The 23,148-nt window shown below is 37.6% G+C and overlaps 1 protein-coding gene across 7 annotated transcripts in view; it reads left to right on the plus strand.

Moving 5' to 3' along the window:
- LOC126481111 (uncharacterized) overlaps positions 1–23,148 on the plus strand; it is a 132,982-nt gene that overhangs the window by 2,371 nt on the left and 107,463 nt on the right. The window contains exon 2 of one of the 7 annotated variants that reach the window (XM_050104638.1): positions 3,596–3,709. The exons of 5 other annotated variants lie outside the window; for them this stretch is intronic. The gene's annotated coding sequence lies outside the window, so the exon portion shown is untranslated. Of the gene's footprint in view, positions 1–1,736; positions 1,904–3,595; positions 3,710–23,148 lie in introns of those variants that run through there. One more of the 7 variants, XM_050104643.1, reaches the window with a different exon arrangement.

Genomic DNA, 23,148 nt, shown 5'->3' on the forward strand with positions numbered 1-23,148 from the left:
ACAGACTATACAACTCCTGAAGGATGGACATCTGTGAAAAATGAGCAGTGACAGCTCACTTGATTGAGGAAAACTGCAATCTCAAGACATATTTGTTATCTAGTTTTAAATTCCATGACAAGCATACAGCAGAAAACATTTCCAGTGAATTACAAAATGTGACTTCAACTTGGGGTATTACCAATAAAATTGTAGCTTGCACCATATTAGGCGAAGGCAGTGATGACGTGCAAATGGTGGCATGTACCTTGTTTTGCACATACAATGAATTTAATTGTGCAAGCAAGCCTTGAACCAATTACAGACACAAGGGCAAAAGTGAAGTCAATAGTGGAATTTTTCAAAAGAAGTCCTCAAGCATTTGAGAAATTACACAATATTCAGAAGCAAATGGGTTTCCCTATTTTAACACCGAAACAAGATTTCCCTACGAGATGGAATTCCACATATGAAATGTTTGACAGGCTTTTGAAAATCAAAGAGCCTTTGCAAAGCACCCTCGCCATCCCCAGTGTGGATTCACAAACAAAACTGTCCAATGAAGACTGGTCAGTTATTGAAAAATCTTGTGAAATACTATCTCCTTTTGAACAAGTCACAACGGACATTATCAGCGAAAGAAATGTAACCTTGTCAAAAGTTGTCTTATTAAGCAAAGGTTTACAAAGTCATTGCCTGAGACTGAAAAACTCGGATCACAGCAATGAAGCCACTAATACAGTAATTGCTAGACTTTAGGACGGAATCTGTACCCACCTCGTTCAAAAGTTTGCAGTTAAAGCAATTGCTTGTGAAGCAACATTATTGGATCCTCGCTTCAGGGAGCATGATTTTCCAAAAACTGGGCATCGATTAAAAGAAACAAAAGATGCCATAATTAACAAGTGCCGTGCAATACGACAGAAACCCACTTGGTGTTCTACAGAAAATCCACCACCAGCCAAACCAGTTGTGGTGAGCACATTCACCTCAAGCAGTGGCAACATTTGGCAAGATTTTGCCAAGCTGTAGGTAGCTTGAGCCAAAGTGTAGACAATCCACGTGTTGCAAGTATAGTCAAGCTTGATAAATATATGATGATGCCACTGATACACAGATCACAAGATCCATTGCTGTGGTGGAAAGAAAATCATGTGTTGTTTCCTACACTATTCAAAATAATGAAACAACGTCTTTGTATTATGGCCACCTCTGTTCCATGTGAGCGCATATTTTCAAAGCAGGGGCAAACAATACCAGACAGACGATCCCGTCTTTCAAGCGAAAAAGTATCAAAAATTATATTTCTAAACTACAACTTAGAATAGGCACAGCAGATCTACTCAGAAATGAAACAGTAAAATTTCAATTGATTTTGTTCTTCTCTGGACAGAGTGCACTGAATTTATATTTGATTGTATTTTGTTTAGTGCACTAAATTGTGCATGTAGCTACCTTACAAGAACATTTTTCTCAAATTTGTTGCACAGAGAAGACACGTTTTTGCTCACCATTCAGTGAGTTTAATTTTTTGTTTTGTTTTGGGTATGTTATTTAGTCATTTATGTGTTTGAGAATAATTATCTGATTTGAGTATGTATATGTTTGTGTGTTTATTTTTGTAAATGTGATGCGTTTGGTTCTTACACTATACGCATCTTGATGCTTGTGTATGATAAATAATTCTCAGGCAAATCAACAATGGTACTTCGATAGTTTTGTTTTTTGCGTTCAGATGCTGTGATAAAAATTGCATTTGAACAGCAACGTACCTTCATCTCTGATTTCCTAGGGAAGTTTATAATAAAATGGTAATACATCTGCTTGCTGTGAGTACTTGAGGGAACTCCATGTACCTGTACCTCAAACAAACTGCTTTAGCAAGAACTATAAGTGGTCTAGAGGCAGATCTGCCATGATACAGGTATCACAAAGACATTGCACTGTATGAATTGTTTTAAATTTTAGTCTGGATTTTATACTTCAAAGAAACATACCTATCTCTGCATTTCAGTTACCTTGAAATGTTTTCCAATTCTATCAAGTGTACTTACTAAGAGATGTATCCAGCTAACTTGAGAATGGTTGATGAGAAACTGCCATTCTTGACCATTGCGCTATATCCTCCAGTCTGTTACGGTAATTTTTTGATCTGTGTGCATAAGTCACTTTGCATCCTGCTCTGTGTGACAAACAATGGAAAATTTAACTGTGAATAGTAAAAGTGTGAGTGGCACACTCATAAATGTTAATTCAGTGCCTCGCTTCCCAGAATGTTATCTCAATAAATTGTATCTCATGATATGCCTTTTCAAGAGCACATGCAGATTATCACTCATTAAACCTATCAAAATTATGCACTAGAATATTGGGAAATGATTTTGGCAAAATCTGTTCTGTCAAAAATATTTAGTCTGACCTAAGCCAGTTGGAAAATATGAAATTCACATGACACGAAAGCAGCGCATTTGCTGCTACAGGAAATATGGAACTGCAAAGACGCCTAAGTGAAAGTTTCATACTTTCTGCGATATGATTGGTGGTCTCGCACCTCATTTGTGTTTTTATGACAATATTTATACAGTAGACACTCAAGATGATACAAAACACGAACTGTTTCACTGTTTCGAAACAGCATTTCGAAACATTACATTGTACTGTTTCATTTGTTTCGAAAGAGTTAGGTGTTTCAGTTTGCCCATCTCTAGTGTGAAGAGGCCTGGCACTGCACTTGGGCACACTTAAAGACCAAATAGCATGTCTTACATTTCCTCAAACAGTGTGCTTCATACACCAAACTCTTCAGGAAGAAATGTGCCAAAAAATGAATATATTTTTGAAGACAAGATTTTTTAAAATTTTTGACGTCTTATGTCAAACGCTCCTATAAGTTTTTCCTCCTGTTCGGAAATGTTGTAGATCTGGGGCTGCTTAGAATCATATGAGAAATACTGCATAGTTAACTGCACATGAAAATCTAACTAGTGCGAGTTTTAACTTTGTACACAAACAGTAAAGTAGAGAGTTGGATGTCCACTGTAGAACAGTTTGTGACGAGAGACGCTTGCCATAATACATAGTCACTGTAAAGAATCTCCTAAAGAAACAGAAACTACTTTATTACCCATTTTATGCCATTCACCAACCATGGCTGGACAGATTGCATCAAGCTTACAATAATGTTACTACAATAAAATTAATACAACAGTGTAATTTAAACTGTGGTACTAAAATAGGTACTATAAGACATGAAGTTAAGAATTAGATTACAGTATACTTTACAATAATAAGACAATCAATATTAGAACGCAGTGTGGTAACATAGCAGAGTTGCTGCTGTTTTCTTTGACCCTGAGTTGCGGCTCAGGCAGAAACTGTTCTGTCACCAGAGAAGTATTCTTCACTACTGCACAAAGTTTGCTCTTTTAATATACACAAAATTTTAGTTCTAAATTGTTCAGTTGCTAATGACTGAATACCCTTAGGTGGAGCATTAAATAATTTTAAAGCCACTATTGAGGAGCTCTTCTGTGTTTTAGTTGATTAACATCTTGGCCTATATATACTGGCTTTATAGTGAGGACTGTGTTAATGAACTTCATTTCTCTATCTGTAGGTCTCCTGATTTCACTTTCTGTGAACAAAGCAACTGAAAATATATTGGCTGAAAACAGTCAGAACTCCTAATGTGGAAAAAATTGGTTTACAATGGTCAGCTTTCTTGCTTGAGGTAATGATCCTATTGCTTTCTTTTGCAGTAAAAGCACATTCTTGCAGCCTGTGGAATGGCCCACAGTAACAGCCCTTAGTTGATGTGGCTGCAGAACATTTTATAGTATACTGTTAGTAGGTACTGTATGATTTTAAACTTTTTAGTTTCCTCAAGAGGTACAGAACCCATGATAGGTCATAAGATACAAGTTTAGCATACTGTTGCCAGGTCAACTTGGTTTCAAGGAAAAAGAGCAATAGCTTGACAGCTGCTCTGTCACCCAGTGCTCCACTATCACTCAGGCTGCATATCACCCTCTGTGTTCTGTCTTAACAAATTTTCCATCTTGTTCATAATGATGAACCAGGCCTTGGCCCCACTGAATAGGACTTCGGCTTGTTGAACAACCTGAAATACATTCTCCCCTTTTGAGAACAAAGTTGCATCATCTGAAACTGTACTGTATGCCCATTGGAGCCTGTGTCATTAATGAAAATTAAGAACAACAGGAGCCCTATTACTCATACGTGTGGCACTCTGTCTTTTAATTTCATTTCACCTGAGTCTGCTCCTTGCACTGATACAACCTGTTGACTGTTCTTTAGGTAGGATTTGAGAATTTGTAGAACGGTTCCCCCAATAGCCCATGATTTTAGCTAGCTGAGCAGGGCCTTGTGCGGAATACAATCAAATGCCTTACTAACATCATAGAGTACCTGTGCTATAGGTTCCTTGTCTTCAAAACTCTGACTTATATTTGTAACTAAAAATCCCTGACTTATATTTGTAACAAAGTCAAGTACTGTTGTATTTGACTTGCCCTTCCAAAAGTTGTGCTGGGTATACTAAAAGAGGTTATTTACATCAAAATAACTTAATAGCTTATCTTTCGTTATGGGCTCAATCACCATAGATAGTACTGGTGTTATATATATAGGTCTGTAGCTTGACACTTCATGTGGATTACCTTTTCCGTAAACGCTATTTTCAGGAAGTCTGGCGGTGCCCCGGCAGGGAGGTATTTATTTATTACTACTAACAGCGGTTGAGCAATTTCACAGATTATAGTTCTTAATGTAGCACAGGACATGCTCTAAATATCAATATTCCCTGAGTGTTTGTAGTCTTTCACTATTTTTTGTTATGTTTTTTGGATACATTCTCTTTCATATTACTTGCTGCATTTATTTCCAAATTTCATAGCAGCTGCTGGATCTGTTCCAAACTCAGGAATTTCACCTACTGTGCTTTCCACTATGTTCATAAAATATTCATTTAATTCATCTGGACTGCAATAATTAAAGAGAGACACGGGCTTTTGTCTATGTTTATTAACCACATCCCAAACTGGTTTACAAGGATTGAGAGTTTCTTCAATAAATCTGGCATTGGTTGCCTTCTTTACTCTCTCTACTTCTTCTCTGTACATCCTTTTGGCCTTTAAGTAATTGCAGTATAGCCTGTCCTTAATGTCAGTATCTTCAGTGGCTTTGACATTATCACTTAAAGATTTGCAGAATACATCTTATTTTAGCTAATCTAGAGGTATACCACCACTTAACAGGTTTCTGTGTGTAGTCTAATTTGGCAATTGGATATCTCTTGGGTTTTAGTGGAAAACATTTCATCAGAAGAATCCAGAACATGGAACTGAATGTATCATTTGGTGCCAGTTCTTCATAGATTAATCTGTAGAAGACACTGTAGTTTTAAAATCATCTAAATTTTTCTTTGTAATAACCCAACTTCTGAAGACATAATTTGAAATCTAGCTGTGAATTTGTTAAGTACTTCCTGAGTTTGTCTTTAGTTTCATAATTACTGCACTGTGTTCTACAAGCATTGGTTCAATCAAACTTACTTTGTAGTCTCAACTATTTCAGTGTGTGGCAACTGTATCAAGACAGACATCTTCTCTTATAGGTAGATAACTTGTCACAAATAGTCCACAACTGTTTGTTAAGTTCATAAAAGCTTCCTTTTTTGTCCTGAAGCACAGCACATTTGCACTAGCTATAACTAAGCTTGCATTTTTTCCATTGGTGACATTTCCTTTTCTACAGGAATATTCTTGGTGTTGAGAGTTTATCTCGCGGAAGCATTGGGCATCCCACAGAATAAAAAATGTATTTTGACAAAGTTTTTGAGCCATATGTTGTTGTCCATTATTTTATCTTTTAAGTTGAAATGAACACCAGTTTTGAAGCTATTATTTAATCTCTTCATTTCCAGTTTTTCAACTTCAAAACTGTTGTAAGTTGGGAAAGGATTCTGTAAGAAAGTAGTTACAGTATCAGCTGTTGTGCCACCTATTAGTTTGTTAGGGTGGAATCAGTTACCATATTTGCCATACAGCATTCTATTTTTGTTGTCAGTACTTAAAAGATGAGTGATATATGCAGGATGAATAAAAAATGTTGTACTTGGAGGTCAGCATGCAATTCCTCATCCAGATTCAATACAAAAGTTTATCTAGCAAAATCAGTCTGGTGCATTTTGAAAAATGTTTGAAAATGAGGAGCTGGCAACACCGTTACATCATGAGCATATCAGAGTGTTCAGAGGAAGTTGTATCAGCTCGCAGTACCTTGCCAGTAGTCACAGCTCACTGAGTAGATTGTTGGGGCTATTTTTGAATCTTTGTCAGGTTCTTATTTTGTAGACATCTGTTCCCTAGTTCTAGACATTTATAAGTAAGACATCGATTTTTCACATGGCAGTCACCTTTCACATAACAGTGCGATCCATTAAACTACATGCATGTGTCTACTAACCATGCAGTGAACAACCATAACTTATCCTGTCAAGTTCATGTAGGATGACTTCCTGACGGAGTGCACAAACAATGAATATATCATTCAATATTCTTTTGGTGCTCTTGCATATTCTGCATGGTGCCTTGACAGACGCCAACCCAATAAGAATGTTTTTCATCGCCAGGAGCAATGCATTCAGGAAATCGGTAATCTTCATCCACAAGTAATGGACAGTGGTCATCCAAGGTATAGACATACTACATAAGCAGAGGTCAATATTCTTGATACCATTCACCAATCACCTTGGTGAAGTACCTGTGATATTGCAAAGCAGTTCCAGATACCTCAAATACTGGTTGTTGGAATGTTGCACGATGAAGAACTGCATCTGTATTATTACATGTTAACTCAACACCAGCAACCAGAAGACTACATTCAATTAGTACAGTTTTGTGAATGGCTTTTGCACCAAGTGGAAGCTAACCAACATTTTATAGATAATGTGATGTGGCCTCATGAATGTCGCTTCACTTGTCAAGGTATTTTCAACCTCCACAACAGCCATTATTGGTCGGAACACAACCATCATGTAACTCATGAAATGCCTTTCACACACACTTTGGCATAAACCTGTTGGCTGGAATTGTGGGAGGAGTGCTTTTGGACCCTTATCTATTGCCAAACAAGTTGAATGCACCTCTGTATCATAAGTTTCTTTGCAATATTTTTCCTGGCACATTAGAAAACATTCCACTTGTCCTTCAGCAACAGCTATGGTTTCAACACAATGGTTCACTGCCATGCTTTGGAATGAATGTGCATAACTATTTAAATGAAGTGTTTCCAGGGAAATGGATTGGTCGTGGAGATTCTGGCTTGAACATTCCCAGGACCTTAATCCACTAGACTTTTATTTGTGGGGACTCTTAAAGGAGCAAATTTATAGCACTCCACCCATGGATGTACACGACATGATAGTTTGCATGCATGTCGCTTTGGCAATGATGGGTGCAGGTGTGTTGCATAGGGTTTTAGTTGATTAACATCTTGGCCTATATATACTGGCTTTATAGTGAGGACTGTGTTAATGAACTTCATTTCTCTATCTGTAGGTCTCCTGATTTCACTTTCTGTGAACAAAGCAACTGAAAATATATTGGCTGAAAACAGTCAGAACTCCTAATGTGGAAAAAATTGGTTTACAATGGTCAGCTTTCTTGCTTGAGGTAATGATCCTACTGCTTTCTTTTGCAGTAAAAGCACATTCTTGCAGCCTGTGGAATGGCCCACAGTAACAGCCCTTAGTTGATGTGGCTGCAGAACATTTTATAGTATACTGTTAGTAGGTACTGTATGATTTTAAACTTTTTAGTTTCCTCAAGAGGTACAGAACCCATGATAGGTCATAAGATACAAGTTTAGCATACTGTTGCCAGGTCAACTTGGTTTCAAGGAAAAAGAGCAATAGCTTGACAGCTGCTCTGTCACCCAGTGCTCCACTATCACTCAGGCTGCATATCACCCTCTGTGTTCTGTCTTAACAAATTTTCCATCTTGTTCATAATGATGAACCAGGCCTTGGCCCCACTGAATAGGACTTCGGCTTGTTGAACAACCTGAAATACATTCTCCCCTTTTGAGAACAAAGTTGCATCATCTGAAACTGTACTGTATGCCCATTGGAGCCTGTGTCATTAATGAAAATTAAGAACAACAGGAGCCCTATTACTCATACGTGTGGCACTCTGTCTTTTAATTTCATTTCACCTGAGTCTGCTCCTTGCACTGATACAACCTGTTGACTGTTCTTTAGGTAGGATTTGAGAATTTGTAGAACGGTTCCCCCAATAGCCCATGATTTTAGCTAGCTGAGCAGGGCCTTGTGCGGAATACAATCAAATGCCTTACTAACATCATAGAGTACCTGTGCTATAGGTTCCTTGTCTTCAAAACTCTGACTTATATTTGTAACTAAAAATCCCTGACTTATATTTGTAACAAAGTCAAGTACTGTTGTATTTGACTTGCCCTTCCAAAAGTTGTGCTGGGTATACTAAAAGAGGTTATTTACATCAAAATAACTTAATAGCTTATCTTTCGTTATGGGCTCAATCACCATAGATAGTACTGGTGTTATATATATAGGTCTGTAGCTTGACACTTCATGTGGATTACCTTTTCCGTAAACGCTATTTTCAGGAAGTCTGGCGGTGCCCCAGCAGGGAGGTATTTATTTATTACTACTAACAGCGGTTGAGCAATTTCACAGATTATAGTTCTTAATGTAGCACAGGACATGCTCTAAATATCAATATTCCCTGAGTGTTTGTAGTCTTTCACTATTTTTTGTTATGTTTTTTGGATACATTCTCTTTCATATTACTTGCTGCATTTATTTCCAAATTTCATAGCAGCTGCTGGATCTGTTCCAAACTCAGGAATTTCACCTACTGTGCTTTCCACTATGTTCATAAAATATTCATTTAATTCATCTGGACTGCAATAATTAAAGAGAGACACGGGCTTTTGTCTATGTTTATTAACCACATCCCAAACTGGTTTACAAGGATTGAGAGTTTCTTCAATAAATCTGGCATTGGTTGCCTTCTTTACTCTCTCTACTTCTTCTCTGTACATCCTTTTGGCCTTTAAGTAATTGCAGTATAGCCTGTCCTTAATGTCAGTATCTTCAGTGGCTTTGACATTATCACTTAAAGATTTGCAGAATACATCTTATTTTAGCTAATCTAGAGGTATACCACCACTTAACAGGTTTCTGTGTGTAGTCTAATTTGGCAATTGGATATCTCTTGGGTTTTAGTGGAAAACATTTCATCAGAAGAATCCAGAACATGGAACTGAATGTATCATTTGGTGCCAGTTCTTCATAGATTAATCTGTAGAAGACACTGTAGTTTTAAAATCATCTAAATTTTTCTTTGTAATAACCCAACTTCTGAAGACATAATTTGAAATCTAGCTGTGAATTTGTTAAGTACTTCCTGAGTTTGTCTTTAGTTTCATAATTACTGCACTGTTTTCTACAAGCATTGGTTCAATCAAACTTACTTTGTAGTCTCAACTATTTCAGTGTGTGGCAACTGTATCAAGACAGACATCTTCTCTTATAGGTAGATAACTTGTCACAAATAGTCCACAACTGTTTGTTAAGTTCATAAAAGCTTCCTTTTTTGTCCTGAAGCACAGCACATTTGCACTAGCTATAACTAAGCTTGCATTTTTTCCATTGGTGACATTTCCTTTTCTACAGGAATATTCTTGGTGTTGAGAGTTTATCTCGCGGAAGCATTGGGCATCCCACAGAATAAAAAATGTATTTTGACAAAGTTTTTGAGCCATATGTTGTTGTCCATTATTTTATCTTTTAAGTTGAAATGAACACCAGTTTTGAAGCTATTATTTAATCTCTTCATTTCCAGTTTTTCAACTTCAAAACTGTTGTAAGTTGGGAAAGGATTCTGTAAGAAAGTAGTTACAGTATCAGCTGTTGTGCCACCTATTAGTTTGTTAGGGTGGAATCAGTTACCATATTTGCCATACAGCATTCTATTTTTGTTGTCAGTACTTAAAAGATGAGTGATATATGCAGGATGAATAAAAAATGTTGTACTTGGAGGTCAGCATGCAATTCCTCATCCAGATTCAATACAAAAGTTTATCTAGCAAAATCAGTCTGGTGCATTTTGAAAAATGTTTGAAAATGAGGAGCTGGCAACACCGTTACATCATGAGCATATCAGAGTGTTCAGAGGAAGTTGTATCAGCTCGCAGTACCTTGCCAGTAGTCACAGCTCACTGAGTAGATTGTTGGGGCTATTTTTGAATCTTTGTCAGGTTCTTATTTTGTAGACATCTGTTCCCTAGTTCTAGACATTTATAAGTAAGACATCGATTTTTCACATGGCAGTCACCTTTCACATAACAGTGCGATCCATTAAACTACATGCATGTGTCTACTAACCATGCAGTGAACAACCATAACTTATCCTGTCAAGTTCATGTAGGATGACTTCCTGACGGAGTGCACAAACAATGAATATATCATTCAATATGCTTTTGGTGCTCTTGCATATTCTGCATCGTGCCTTGACAGACGCCAACCCAATAAGAATGTTTTTCATCGCCAGGAGCAATGCATTCAGGAAATCGGTAATCTTCATCCACAAGTAATGGACAGTGGTCATCCAAGGTATAGACATACTACATAAGCAGAGGTCAATATTCTTGATACCATTCACCAATCACCTTGGTGAAGTACCTGTGATATTGCAAAGCAGTTCCAGATACCTCAAATACTGGTTGTTGGAATGTTGCACGATGAAGAACTGCATCTGTATTATTACATGTTAACTCAACACCAGCAACCAGAAGACTACATTCAATTAGTACAGTTTTGTGAATGGCTTTTGCACCAAGTGGAAGCTAACCAACATTTTATAGATAATGTGATGTGGCCTCATGAATGTCGCTTCACTTGTCAAGGTATTTTCAACCTCCACAACAGCCATTATTGGTCGGAACACAACCATCATGTAACTCATGAAATGCCTTTCACACACACTTTGGCATAAACCTGTTGGCTGGAATTGTGGGAGGAGTGCTTTTGGACCCTTATCTATTGCCAAACAAGTTGAATGCACCTCTGTATCATAAGTTTCTTTGCAATATTTTTCCTGGCACATTAGAAAACATTCCACTTGTCCTTCAGCAACAGCTATGGTTTCAACACAATGGTTCACTGCCATGCTTTGGAATGAATGTGCATAACTATTTAAATGAAGTGTTTCCAGGGAAATGGATTGGTCGTGGAGATTCTGGCTTGAACATTCCCAGGACCTTAATCCACTAGACTTTTATTTGTGGGGACTCTTAAAGGAGCAAATTTATAGCACTCCACCCATGGATGTACACGACATGATAGTTTGCATGCATGTCGCTTTGGCAATGATGGGTGCAGGTGTGTTGCATAGGGTTTTAGTTGATTAACATCTTGGCCTATATATACTGGCTTTATAGTGAGGACTGTGTTAATGAACTTCATTTCTCTATCTGTAGGTCTCCTGATTTCACTTTCTGTGAACAAAGCAACTGAAAATATATTGGCTGAAAACAGTCAGAACTCCTAATGTGGAAAAAATTGGTTTACAATGGTCAGCTTTCTTGCTTGAGGTAATGATCCTATTGCTTTCTTTTGCAGTAAAAGCACATTCTTGCAGCCTGTGGAATGGCCCACAGTAACAGCCCTTAGTTGATGTGGCTGCAGAACATTTTATAGTATACTGTTAGTAGGTACTGTATGATTTTAAACTTTTTAGTTTCCTCAAGAGGTACAGAACCCATGATAGGTCATAAGATACAAGTTTAGCATACTGTTGCCAGGTCAACTTGGTTTCAAGGAAAAAGAGCAATAGCTTGACAGCTGCTCTGTCACCCAGTGCTCCACTATCACTCAGGCTGCATATCACCCTCTGTGTTCTGTCTTAACAAATTTTCCATCTTGTTCATAATGATGAACCAGGCCTTGGCCCCACTGAATAGGACTTCGGCTTGTTGAACAACCTGAAATACATTCTCCCCTTTTGAGAACAAAGTTGCATCATCTGAAACTGTACTGTATGCCCATTGGAGCCTGTGTCATTAATGAAAATTAAGAACAACAGGAGCCCTATTACTCATACGTGTGGCACTCTGTCTTTTAATTTCATTTCACCTGAGTCTGCTCCTTGCACTGATACAACCTGTTGACTGTTCTTTAGGTAGGATTTGAGAATTTGTAGAACGGTTCCCCCAATAGCCCATGATTTTAGCTAGCTGAGCAGGGCCTTGTGCGGAATACAATCAAATGCCTTACTAACATCATAGAGTACCTGTGCTATAGGTTCCTTGTCTTCAAAACTCTGACTTATATTTGTAACTAAAAATCCCTGACTTATATTTGTAACAAAGTCAAGTACTGTTGTATTTGACTTGCCCTTCCAAAAGTTGTGCTGGGTATACTAAAAGAGGTTATTTACATCAAAATAACTTAATAGCTTATCTTTCGTTATGGGCTCAATCACCATAGATAGTACTGGTGTTATATATATAGGTCTGTAGCTTGACACTTCATGTGGATTACCTTTTCCGTAAACGCTATTTTCAGGAAGTCTGGCGGTGCCCCGGCAGGGAGGTATTTATTTATTACTACTAACAGCGGTTGAGCAATTTCACAGATTATAGTTCTTAATGTAGCACAGGACATGCTCTAAATATCAATATTCCCTGAGTGTTTGTAGTCTTTCACTATTTTTTGTTATGTTTTTTGGATACATTCTCTTTCATATTACTTGCTGCATTTATTTCCAAATTTCATAGCAGCTGCTGGATCTGTTCCAAACTCAGGAATTTCACCTACTGTGCTTTCCACTATGTTCATAAAATATTCATTTAATTCATCTGGACTGCAATAATTAAAGAGAGACACGGGCTTTTGTCTATGTTTATTAACCACATCCCAAACTGGTTTACAAGGATTGAGAGTTTCTTCAATAAATCTGGCATTGGTTGCCTTCTTTACTCTCTCTACTTCTTCTCTGTACATCCTTTTGGCCTTTAAGTAATTGCAGTATAGCCTGTCCTTAATGTCAGTATCTTCAGTGGCTTTGACATTATCACTTAAAGATTTGCAGAATACATCTTATTTTAGCTAATCTAGAGGTATACCACCACTTAACAGGTTTCTGTGTGTAGTCTAATTTGGCAATTGGATATCTCTTGGGTTTTAGTGGAAAACATTTCATCAGAAGAATCCAGAACATGGAACTGAATGTATCATTTGGTGCCAGTTCTTCATAGATTAATCTGTAGAAGACACTGTAGTTTTAAAATCATCTAAATTTTTCTTTGTAATAACCCAACTTCTGAAGACATAATTTGAAATCTAGCTGTGAATTTGTTAAGTACTTCCTGAGTTTGTCTTTAGTTTCATAATTACTGCACTGTTTTCTACAAGCATTGGTTCAATCAAACTTACTTTGTAGTCTCAACTATTTCAGTGTGTGGCAACTGTATCAAGACAGACATCTTCTCTTATAGGTAGATAACTTGTCACAAATAGTCCACAACTGTTTGTTAAGTTCATAAAAGCTTCCTTTTTTGTCCTGAAGCACAGCACATTTGCACTAGCTATAACTAAGCTTGCATTTTTTCCATTGGTGACATTTCCTTTTCTACAGGAATATTCTTGGTGTTGAGAGTTTATCTCGCGGAAGCATTGGGCATCCCACAGAATAAAAAATGTATTTTGACAAAGTTTTTGAGCCATATGTTGTTGTCCATTATTTTATCTTTTAAGTTGAAATGAACACCAGTTTTGAAGCTATTATTTAATCTCTTCATTTCCAGTTTTTCAACTTCAAAACTGTTGTAAGTTGGGAAAGGATTCTGTAAGAAAGTAGTTACAGTATCAGCTGTTGTGCCACCTATTAGTTTGTTAGGGTGGAATCAGTTACCATATTTGCCATACAGCATTCTATTTTTGTTGTCAGTACTTAAAAGATGAGTGATATATGCAGGATGAATAAAAAATGTTGTACTTGGAGGTCAGCATGCAATTCCTCATCCAGATTCAATACAAAAGTTTATCTAGCAAAATCAGTCTGGTGCATTTTGAAAAATGTTTGAAAATGAGGAGCTGGCAACACCGTTACATCATGAGCATATCAGAGTGTTCAGAGGAAGTTGTATCAGCTCGCAGTACCTTGCCAGTAGTCACAGCTCACTGAGTAGATTGTTGGGGCTATTTTTGAATCTTTGTCAGGTTCTTATTTTGTAGACATCTGTTCCCTAGTTCTAGACATTTATAAGTAAGACATCGATTTTTCACATGGCAGTCACCTTTCACATAACAGTGCGATCCATTAAACTACATGCATGTGTCTACTAACCATGCAGTGAACAACCATAACTTATCCTGTCAAGTTCATGTAGGATGACTTCCTGACGGAGTGCACAAACAATGAATATATCATTCAATATGCTTTTGGTGCTCTTGCATATTCTGCATGGTGCCTTGACAGACGCCAACCCAATAAGAATGTTTTTCATCGCCAGGAGCAATGCATTCAGGAAATCGGTAATCTTCATCCACAAGTAATGGACAGTGGTCATCCAAGGTATAGACATACTACATAAGCAGAGGTCAATATTCTTGATACCATTCACCAATCACCTTGGTGAAGTACCTGTGATATTGCAAAGCAGTTCCAGATACCTCAAATACTGGTTGTTGGAATGTTGCACGATGAAGAACTGCATCTGTATTATTACATGTTAACTCAACACCAGCAACCAGAAGACTACATTCAATTAGTACAGTTTTGTGAATGGCTTTTGCACCAAGTGGAAGCTAACCAACATTTTATAGATAATGTGATGTGGCCTCATGAATGTCGCTTCACTTGTCAAGGTATTTTCAACCTCCACAACAGCCATTATTGGTCGGAACACAACCATCATGTAACTCATGAAATGCCTTTCACACACACTTTGGCATAAACCTGTTGGCTGGAATTGTGGGAGGAGTGCTTTTGGACCCTTATCTATTGCCAAACAAGTTGAATGCACCTCTGTATCATAAGTTTCTTTGCAATATTTTTCCTGGCACATTAGAAAACATTCCACTTGTCCTTCAGCAACAGCTATGGTTTCAACACAATGGTTCACTGCCATGCTTTGGAATGAATGTGCATAACTATTTAAATGAAGTGTTTCCAGGGAAATGGATTGGTCGTGGAGATTCTGGCTTGAACATTCCCAGGACCTTAATCCACTAGACTTTTATTTGTGGGGACTCTTAAAGGAGCAAATTTATAGCACTCCACCCATGGATGTACACGACATGATAGTTTGCATGCATGTCGCTTTGGCAATGATGGGTGCAGGTGTGTTGCATAGGGTTTTAGTTGATTAACATCTTGGCCTATATATACTGGCTTTATAGTGAGGACTGTGTTAATGAACTTCATTTCTCTATCTGTAGGTCTCCTGATTTCACTTTCTGTGAACAAAGCAACTGAAAATATATTGGCTGAAAACAGTCAGAACTCCTAATGTGGAAAAAATTGGTTTACAATGGTCAGCTTTCTTGCTTGAGGTAATGATCCTATTGCTTTCTTTTGCAGTAAAAGCACATTCTTGCAGCCTGTGGAATGGCCCACAGTAACAGCCCTTAGTTGATGTGGCTGCAGAACATTTTATAGTATACTGTTAGTAGGTACTGTATGATTTTAAACTTTTTAGTTTCCTCAAGAGGTACAGAACCCATGATAGGTCATAAGATACAAGTTTAGCATACTGTTGCCAGGTCAACTTGGTTTCAAGGAAAAAGAGCAATAGCTTGACAGCTGCTCTGTCACCCAGTGCTCCACTATCACTCAGGCTGCATATCACCCTCTGTGTTCTGTCTTAACAAATTTTCCATCTTGTTCATAATGATGAACCAGGCCTTGGCCCCACTGAATAGGACTTCGGCTTGTTGAACAACCTGAAATACATTCTCCCCTTTTGAGAACAAAGTTGCATCATCTGAAACTGTACTGTATGCCCATTGGAGCCTGTGTCATTAATGAAAATTAAGAACAACAGGAGCCCTATTACTCATACGTGTGGCACTCTGTCTTTTAATTTCATTTCACCTGAGTCTGCTCCTTGCACTGATACAACCTGTTGACTGTTCTTTAGGTAGGATTTGAGAATTTGTAGAACGGTTCCCCCAATAGCCCATGATTTTAGCTAGCTGAGCAGGGCCTTGTGCGGAATACAATCAAATGCCTTACTAACATCATAGAGTACCTGTGCTATAGGTTCCTTGTCTTCAAAACTCTGACTTATATTTGTAACTAAAAATCCCTGACTTATATTTGTAACAAAGTCAAGTACTGTTGTATTTGACTTGCCCTTCCAAAAGTTGTGCTGGGTATACTAAAAGAGGTTATTTACATCAAAATAACTTAATAGCTTATCTTTCGTTATGGGCTCAATCACCATAGATAGTACTGGTGTTATATATATAGGTCTGTAGCTTGACACTTCATGTGGATTACCTTTTCCGTAAACGCTATTTTCAGGAAGTCTGGCGGTGCCCCGGCAGGGAGGTATTTATTTATTACTACTAACAGCGGTTGAGCAATTTCACAGATTATAGTTCTTAATGTAGCACAGGACATGCTCTAAATATCAATATTCCCTGAGTGTTTGTAGTCTTTCACTATTTTTTGTTATGTTTTTTGGATACATTCTCTTTCATATTACTTGCTGCATTTATTTCCAAATTTCATAGCAGCTGCTGGATCTGTTCCAAACTCAGGAATTTCACCTACTGTGCTTTCCACTATGTTCATAAAATATTCATTTAATTCATCTGGACTGCAATAATTAAAGAGAGACACGGGCTTTTGTCTATGTTTATTAACCACATCCCAAACTGGTTTACAAGGATTGAGAGTTTCTTCAATAAATCTGGCATTGGTTGCCTTCTTTACTCTCTCTACTTCTTCTCTGTACATCCTTTTGGCCTTTAAGTAATTGCAGTATAGCCTGTCCTTAATGTCAGTATCTTCAGTGGCTTTGACATTATCACTTAAAGATTTGCAGAATACATCTTATTTTAGCTAATCTAGAGGTATACCACCACTTAACAGGTTTCTGTGTGTAGTCTAATTTGGCAATTGGATATCTCTTGGGTTTTAGTGGAAAACATTTCATCAGAAGAATCCAGAACATGGAACTGAATGTATCATTTGGTGCCAGTTCTTCATAGATTAATCTGTAGAAGACACTGTAGTTTTAAAATCATCTAAATTTTTCTTTGTAATAACCCAACTTCTGAAGACATAATTTGAAATCTAGCTGTGAATTTGTTAAGTACTTCCTGAGTTTGTCTTTAGTTTCATAATTACTGCACTGTGTTCTACAAGCATTGGTTCAATCAAACTTACTTTGTAGTCTCAACTATTTCAGTGTGTGGCAACTGTATCAAGACAGACATCTTCTCTTATAGGTAGATAACTTGTCACAAATAGTCCACAACTGTTTGTTAAGTTCATAAAAGCTTCCTTTTTTGTCCTGAAGCACAGCACATTTGCACTAGCTATAACTAAGCTTGCATTTTTTCCATTGGTGACATTTCCTTTTCTACAGGAATATTCTTGGTGTTGAGAGTTTATCTCGCGGAAGCATTGGGCATCCCACAGAATAAAAAATGTATTTTGACAAAGTTTTTGAGCCATATGTTGTTGTCCATTATTTTATCTTTTAAGTTGAAATGAACACCAGTTTTGAAGCTATTATTTAATCTCTTCATTTCCAGTTTTTCAACTTCAAAACTGTTGTAAGTTGGGAAAGGATTCTGTAAGAAAGTAGTTACAGTATCAGCTGTTGTGCCACCTATTAGTTTGTTAGGGTGGAATCAGTTACCATATTTGCCATACAGCATTCTATTTTTGTTGTCAGTACTTAAAAGATGAGTGATATATGCAGGATGAATAAAAAATGTTGTACTTGGAGGTCAGCATGCAATTCCTCATCCAGATTCAATACAAAAGTTTATCTAGCAAAATCAGTCTGGTGCATTTTGAAAAATGTTTGAAAATGAGGAGCTGGCAACACCGTTACATCATGAGCATATCAGAGTGTTCAGAGGAAGTTGTATCAGCTCGCAGTACCTTGCCAGTAGTCACAGCTCACTGAGTAGATTGTTGGGGCTATTTTTGAATCTTTGTCAGGTTCTTATTTTGTAGACATCTGTTCCCTAGTTCTAGACATTTATAAGTAAGACATCGATTTTTCACATGGCAGTCACCTTTCACATAACAGTGCGATCCATTAAACTACATGCATGTGTCTACTAACCATGCAGTGAACAACCATAACTTATCCTGTCAAGTTCATGTAGGATGACTTCCTGACGGAGTGCACAAACAATGAATATATCATTCAATATGCTTTTGGTGCTCTTGCATATTCTGCATGGTGCCTTGACAGACGCCAACCCAATAAGAATGTTTTTCATCGCCAGGAGCAATGCATTCAGGAAATCGGTAATCTTCATCCACAAGTAATGGACAGTGGTCATCCAAGGTATAGACATACTACATAAGCAGAGGTCAATATTCTTGATACCATTCACCAATCACCTTGGTGAAGTACCTGTGATATTGCAAAGCAGTTCCAGATACCTCAAATACTGGTTGTTGGAATGTTGCACGATGAAGAACTGCATCTGTATTATTACATGTTAACTCAACACCAGCAACCAGAAGACTACATTCAATTAGTACAGTTTTGTGAATGGCTTTTGCACCAAGTGGAAGCTAACCAACATTTTATAGATAATGTGATGTGGCCTCATGAATGTCGCTTCACTTGTCAAGGTATTTTCAACCTCCACAACAGCCATTATTGGTCGGAACACAACCATCATGTAACTCATGAAATGCCTTTCACACACACTTTGGCATAAACCTGTTGGCTGGAATTGTGGGAGGAGTGCTTTTGGACCCTTATCTATTGCCAAACAAGTTGAATGCACCTCTGTATCATAAGTTTCTTTGCAATATTTTTCCTGGCACATTAGAAAACATTCCACTTGTCCTTCAGCAACAGCTATGGTTTCAACACAATGGTTCACTGCCATGCTTTGGAATGAATGTGCATAACTATTTAAATGAAGTGTTTCCAGGGAAATGGATTGGTCGTGGAGATTCTGGCTTGAACATTCCCAGGACCTTAATCCACTAGACTTTTATTTGTGGGGACTCTTAAAGGAGCAAATTTATAGCACTCCACCCATGGATGTACACGACATGATAGTTTGCATGCATGTCGCTTTGGCAATGATGGGTGCAGGTGTGTTGCATAGGGTTTTAGTTGATTAACATCTTGGCCTATATATACTGGCTTTATAGTGAGGACTGTGTTAATGAACTTCATTTCTCTATCTGTAGGTCTCCTGATTTCACTTTCTGTGAACAAAGCAACTGAAAATATATTGGCTGAAAACAGTCAGAACTCCTAATGTGGAAAAAATTGGTTTACAATGGTCAGCTTTCTTGCTTGAGGTAATGATCCTATTGCTTTCTTTTGCAGTAAAAGCACATTCTTGCAGCCTGTGGAATGGCCCACAGTAACAGCCCTTAGTTGATGTGGCTGCAGAACATTTTATAGTATACTGTTAGTAGGTACTGTATGATTTTAAACTTTTTAGTTTCCTCAAGAGGTACAGAACCCATGATAGGTCATAAGATACAAGTTTAGCATACTGTTGCCAGGTCAACTTGGTTTCAAGGAAAAAGAGCAATAGCTTGACAGCTGCTCTGTCACCCAGTGCTCCACTATCACTCAGGCTGCATATCACCCTCTGTGTTCTGTCTTAACAAATTTTCCATCTTGTTCATAATGATGAACCAGGCCTTGGCCCCACTGAATAGGACTTCGGCTTGTTGAACAACCTGAAATACATTCTCCCCTTTTGAGAACAAAGTTGCATCATCTGAAACTGTACTGTATGCCCATTGGAGCCTGTGTCATTAATGAAAATTAAGAACAACAGGAGCCCTATTACTCATACGTGTGGCACTCTGTCTTTTAATTTCATTTCACCTGAGTCTGCTCCTTGCACTGATACAACCTGTTGACTGTTCTTTAGGTAGGATTTGAGAATTTGTAGAACGGTTCCCCCAATAGCCCATGATTTTAGCTAGCTGAGCAGGGCCTTGTGCGGAATACAATCAAATGCCTTACTAACATCATAGAGTACCTGTGCTATAGGTTCCTTGTCTTCAAAACTCTGACTTATATTTGTAACTAAAAATCCCTGACTTATATTTGTAACAAAGTCAAGTACTGTTGTATTTGACTTGCCCTTCCAAAAGTTGTGCTGGGTATACTAAAAGAGGTTATTTACATCAAAATAACTTAATAGCTTATCTTTCGTTATGGGCTCAATCACCATAGATAGTACTGGTGTTATATATATAGGTCTGTAGCTTGACACTTCATGTGGATTACCTTTTCCGTAAACGCTATTTTCAGGAAGTCTGGCGGTGCCCCGGCAGGGAGGTATTTATTTATTACTACTAACAGCGGTTGAGCAATTTCACAGATTATAGTTCTTAATGTAGCACAGGACATGCTCTAAATATCAATATTCCCTGAGTGTTTGTAGTCTTTCACTATTTTTTGTTATGTTTTTTGGATACATTCTCTTTCATATTACTTGCTGCATTTATTTCCAAATTTCATAGCAGCTGCTGGATCTGTTCCAAACTCAGGAATTTCACCTACTGTGCTTTCCACTATGTTCATAAAATATTCATTTAATTCATCTGGACTGCAATAATTAAAGAGAGACACGGGCTTTTGTCTATGTTTATTAACCACATCCCAAACTGGTTTACAAGGATTGAGAGTTTCTTCAATAAATCTGGCATTGGTTGCCTTCTTTACTCTCTCTACTTCTTCTCTGTACATCCTTTTGGCCTTTAAGTAATTGCAGTATAGCCTGTCCTTAATGTCAGTATCTTCAGTGGCTTTGACATTATCACTTAAAGATTTGCAGAATACATCTTATTTTAGCTAATCTAGAGGTATACCACCACTTAACAGGTTTCTGTGTGTAGTCTAATTTGGCAATTGGATATCTCTTGGGTTTTAGTGGAAAACATTTCATCAGAAGAATCCAGAACATGGAACTGAATGTATCATTTGGTGCCAGTTCTTCATAGATTAATCTGTAGAAGACACTGTAGTTTTAAAATCATCTAAATTTTTCTTTGTAATAACCCAACTTCTGAAGACATAATTTGAAATCTAGCTGTGAATTTGTTAAGTACTTCCTGAGTTTGTCTTTAGTTTCATAATTACTGCACTGTGTTCTACAAGCATTGGTTCAATCAAACTTACTTTGTAGTCTCAACTATTTCAGTGTGTGGCAACTGTATCAAGACAGACATCTTCTCTTATAGGTAGATAACTTGTCACAAATAGTCCACAACTGTTTGTTAAGTTCATAAAAGCTTCCTTTTTTGTCCTGAAGCACAGCACATTTGCACTAGCTATAACTAAGCTTGCATTTTTTCCATTGGTGACATTTCCTTTTCTACAGGAATATTCTTGGTGTTGAGAGTTTATCTCGCGGAAGCATTGGGCATCCCACAGAATAAAAAATGTATTTTGACAAAGTTTTTGAGCCATATGTTGTTGTCCATTATTTTATCTTTTAAGTTGAAATGAACACCAGTTTTGAAGCTATTATTTAATCTCTTCATTTCCAGTTTTTCAACTTCAAAACTGTTGTAAGTTGGGAAAGGATTCTGTAAGAAAGTAGTTACAGTATCAGCTGTTGTGCCACCTATTAGTTTGTTAGGGTGGAATCAGTTACCATATTTGCCATACAGCATTCTATTTTTGTTGTCAGTACTTAAAAGATGAGTGATATATGCAGGATGAATAAAAAATGTTGTACTTGGAGGTCAGCATGCAATTCCTCATCCAGATTCAATACAAAAGTTTATCTAGCAAAATCAGTCTGGTGCATTTTGAAAAATGTTTGAAAATGAGGAGCTGGCAACACCGTTACATCATGAGCATATCAGAGTGTTCAGAGGAAGTTGTATCAGCTCGCAGTACCTTGCCAGTAGTCACAGCTCACTGAGTAGATTGTTGGGGCTATTTTTGAATCTTTGTCAGGTTCTTATTTTGTAGACATCTGTTCCCTAGTTCTAGACATTTATAAGTAAGACATCGATTTTTCACATGGCAGTCACCTTTCACATAACAGTGCGATCCATTAAACTACATGCATGTGTCTACTAACCATGCAGTGAACAACCATAACTTATCCTGTCAAGTTCATGTAGGATGACTTCCTGACGGAGTGCACAAACAATGAATATATCATTCAATATGCTTTTGGTGCTCTTGCATATTCTGCATGGTGCCTTGACAGACGCCAACCCAATAAGAATGTTTTTCATCGCCAGGAGCAATGCATTCAGGAAATCGGTAATCTTCATCCACAAGTAATGGACAGTGGTCATCCAAGGTATAGACATACTACATAAGCAGAGGTCAATATTCTTGATACCATTCACCAATCACCTTGGTGAAGTACCTGTGATATTGCAAAGCAGTTCCAGATACCTCAAATACTGGTTGTTGGAATGTTGCACGATGAAGAACTGCATCTGTATTATTACATGTTAACTCAACACCAGCAACCAGAAGACTACATTCAATTAGTACAGTTTTGTGAATGGCTTTTGCACCAAGTGGAAGCTAACCAACATTTTATAGATAATGTGATGTGGCCTCATGAATGTCGCTTCACTTGTCAAGGTATTTTCAACCTCCACAACAGCCATTATTGGTCGGAACACAACCATCATGTAACTCATGAAATGCCTTTCACACACACTTTGGCATAAACCTGTTGGCTGGAATTGTGGGAGGAGTGCTTTTGGACCCTTATCTATTGCCAAACAAGTTGAATGCACCTCTGTATCATAAGTTTCTTTGCAATATTTTTCCTGGCACATTAGAAAACATTCCACTTGTCCTTCAGCAACAGCTATGGTTTCAACACAATGGTTCACTGCCATGCTTTGGAATGAATGTGCATAACTATTTAAATGAAGTGTTTCC

Source organism: Schistocerca serialis, chromosome 5, assembly GCF_023864345.2.
Source record: "Schistocerca serialis cubense isolate TAMUIC-IGC-003099 chromosome 5, iqSchSeri2.2, whole genome shotgun sequence".
Lineage (NCBI taxonomy): Eukaryota > Metazoa > Arthropoda > Insecta > Orthoptera > Acrididae > Schistocerca > Schistocerca serialis.